Here is a 3,573-nt window from a genome sequence, read left to right as displayed (position 1 = left end):
AAATGGGATTTTAGCATTGAAATGAGGGATTTTGGGGTGGAAATGGGGGATTTCTGGGTAGAAATGGGGGATTTTGGGGTAGAAAAGAGAGAGTTTGGGGGCAGAAGGACCCCCCAAGTCCCCCCAAAGCCCCTCCCCACCCCCAGGGCCCCTCCCCCACCTTTTATCTCGGGCGCTCCGGACGACCCTTTTGTGTCCTCCTCATCCTCCGCTCAGCAGGAGGGGCCTGGGAGGGTGGGGAGGGCGGGTGAGGAGGGCCACAGACCCCTCCCCATCGTTCACCCCTCCCTCTTTATTCCTTGCCCCTCCCCTTTTATTTCCCTGCCCCTCCCCTCTTATTTCTTTGCCCCTCCCCCACCCTGTAGCCCCTCACTCCCTGCCCCTCCCCCACTCGCTGTGGTTGCCCCTCCCCCTTTATTCATTTCCCCTCCCCTGGGGTTTTGCCCCTCCCCACTCTTAGCCCCTCCTCCCGGGTTATTAGCCCCTCCCCTTCAGTAATTAGCATTAATTAGCGCTAATTAGCATTAATTAGCCCCTCCCCACTTGCTGTAGTTGCCCCCCGGGGTCTTGGCCTGGGGCTCCTCCCCCACCATTCCCTGCCCCTCCCCACCATTTACCCCTCCCCCATCAACCACTGCCCCTCCCCCTCCACTAATTAGCATTAATTAACATTAATTAACACTAATTAGCCCCTCCCCCACTTGCTGTAGTTGCCCCCCGGGGTCTTGGCCTGGGGCTCCTCCCCCACCATTTACCCTCCCCCATCAATCACTGCCCCTCCCCACGCTTTAACCCCTCCCCTTCAGTAATTAGCATTAATTAGCACTAATTAACACTAATTAGCCCCTCCCCCACTTGCTGTAGTTGCCCCCCGGGGTCTTGGCCTGGGGCTCCTCCCCCCTCATTCCCTGCCCCTCCCCCACCATTTACCCCTCCCCCATCAATCACTGCCCCTCCCCCACACTAATTAGCATTCATTAACACTAATTAGCATTAGTGCCCTCCCCACTTGCTGTAGTTTGCCCCCGGGGTCTTGGCCTGGGGCTCCTCCCCCGAGGCCGAGGACTCGGATTCGCTGTCGGAGCCGGTGGTGAAGAATCGCGACATGGTGGGGGAGGGGCGGCTCCCAAATCGCCTGGGGGGGGGGAAAAGGTCACCCCCAAAATCCCACATTTACACCCCAAAATTCCACATTTACAGCCCCAAATTCCACATTTACACCCCCAAATTCCACATTTACACCCCAAAATCAACCAAACCGGCCCCTTTTTACCCCAAAATCCCACTTTTTTACCCCAGAATTCCACATTTACATCCCAAAAATTCCACCTTTACATCCCAAAATTCCACCTTTACACCCCAAAAATTGCCAAAAACGGCCCCTTTTTACCCCAAAATTCCACCTTGACACCCCAAAAATTCACTTTTTTACCCCAAAATCAACCAAAACCGCCCCTTTTTACCCCAAAATTCACCTTTACACTCCAAAATTCCACCTTTACACCCCAAGAATTCAAACTTTACACCCCAAAATCAACCAAAACAACCGGTTTTTACCCCAAAAATTCACCTTTACACCCCAAAACTTCTTCTTTACACCCCAAAATCACCCAAAACAGCCCCTTTTTACCCCAAAATCCCATTTTACCCCAGAATTCCACATTTACACCCAAAATGGTCCCTTTTTACCCCTAAAAATTCACCTTTACACCCCAAAATCCCACCTTTACACCCCAAAAATTCACTTTTTTACCCCAAAATCACCCCAAACGGTCCCTTTTTACCCCAAAATCCCACCTTTACACCTCAAAATTGCCCAAAACAGCCCCTTTTTAGCCCAAAATTCCACCTTTACACCCCAAAAATTCACTTTTTTACCCCAAAATCACCCCAAACGGTCCCTTTTTACCCCAAAATCCCACCTTTACACCCCAAAATCAACCAAAACAACCGGTTTTTACCCCAAAAATTCACCTTTACACCCCAAAAATTCACTTTTTTACCCGAAAATCAACCAAAATGGCCCCTTTTTACCCCAAAATTCCACCTTTTTACCCCAAAAATTCACTTTTTTACCCCAAAATCCCACCTTTCCACCCCAAAATTCGATGGTTTTACCCCAAAAATGTCGATTTTTAGCCCCAAAATCATCTGGTTCGACCCCAAAATTGACCACTTTTTACCCCAAAAATGTCAATTTTTACCCAAGAATTGACCAAAATCGAGCGTTTTTTTGCCCCAGAACCCTCAGTTTTTACCCCAAAAATGTCGATTTTTAGCCCAGAAATGGTCAAATTTTAACCCCCCAAATTCCAATTTTTACCCCCCAAAACCCAGCGATTTTTGCCCCAAAAAACATCAATTTTTACTCCCAAAAATATCAATTTTTACCTCCCCAAACCCATCCATTTTTACCCCAAAAAATATCAATTTTTACCCACAATTTTTACCCAAAATCCACAAACTTTTACCCCCCAAAAATATCAATTTTTACCTCCCCAAACCCAGCGATTTTTGTCCCAAAAAACATCCATTTTTACCCCCTAAAAATATCAATTTTTACCTCCCAAACCCACCGATTTTTACCCAAAAAATAGAAACTTTTACCCCCCCAAAAATACCAATTTTTACCCCAAAAATCTCCAATTTTTACCTCCCAACCCCCCCGGATTTTTTACCCCAAACCCGTCAATTTTTACCCCCCAAACCCAGCGATTTTTACTCCCAAAAGAGAAACTTTTACCCCCCCAAAAATACCGATTTTTACCCCCCAAATCATCAATTTTTTACCCAAAACCCATCAATTTTTCCCCCCCAAAATATCAATTTTTTCCCCAAAAATATCAATTTTTACCCCCCAAACCCACCAATTTTTACACCAAAATTATAAACTTTTACTCTCCCAAAAATACCAATTTTTACCTCCCTAAATCATCAATTCTTTTACCCAAACCCCACCAATTTTCACCCCCCAAAACATCAATTTTTACCCACCCAAAAATACCAATTTTTACCCCAAAATTCTCCAATTTTTACCTCCCAACCCCCCCGGATTTTTTACCCCGAACCCGTCAATTTTTACCCCAAAAATCTCAATTTTCCCCCCCCCAAACCCCCCCAATTTTGGGCCTCCCCCATTCCTCCCCTCCCCAAAACCCCCTGGAAAAATCCCTCCCCACCCCCAACCCCCCAAGCCCCTCCCCCACCTCCCGCCCCTCCCCACCCCTCAAAACTCCCCAAAACCCCCCAAAACGCCCCAAAAAAGCCGCCCCTCCCCCCCCTCCTCACACGCGGAGCTGCCGGCGCCGATCGGGCGGAAAAGGGAAGTGACGTCACAGTCGGAAATTACGACACTAAGTTGTGACGTCACTTCCTGTTCCGCGGGGATCGACGGGAAAACGAGTCCGGAAAGGGGAGGGGCCTCTTTTAACCCCGAAATCCGCGATTTTCACCTCAAAATCCACGATTTTTACCCCGAAATTTGACGTTTTCACCCCCAAAAATTCGATTTTTTCACCCAAAAATCTGCGATTTTCACCCCAAAATTCGACTTTTTACCCCCCAAAATTCGAT

General features: G+C 47.8%; 1 long non-coding RNA gene across 1 annotated transcript; it reads right to left on the bottom strand.

Annotated features, from left to right (window-relative positions):
- Nucleotides 1–151: 151 nt before the first annotated feature.
- LOC126646133 (uncharacterized) lies at nucleotides 152–3,350 on the bottom strand. Its single transcript, XR_007630228.1, has 3 exons — nucleotides 3,289–3,350; nucleotides 1,010–1,135; nucleotides 152–226 (listed from the first exon to the last, which is right to left on the bottom strand). It is a non-coding gene; the product is annotated as an uncharacterized LOC126646133 (long non-coding RNA).
- Between the last annotated feature and the right edge of the window lie 223 nt (nucleotides 3,351–3,573).

Source organism: Myiozetetes cayanensis, unplaced genomic scaffold, assembly GCF_022539395.1.
Source record: "Myiozetetes cayanensis isolate MyiCay16 unplaced genomic scaffold, myiCay2020 scf325, whole genome shotgun sequence".
Taxonomy (NCBI): Eukaryota; Metazoa; Chordata; class Aves; order Passeriformes; family Tyrannidae; genus Myiozetetes; species Myiozetetes cayanensis.
Note: the sequence above shows the minus strand (reverse complement) of the source record. Positions and strands in the feature narration are given on the sequence as shown.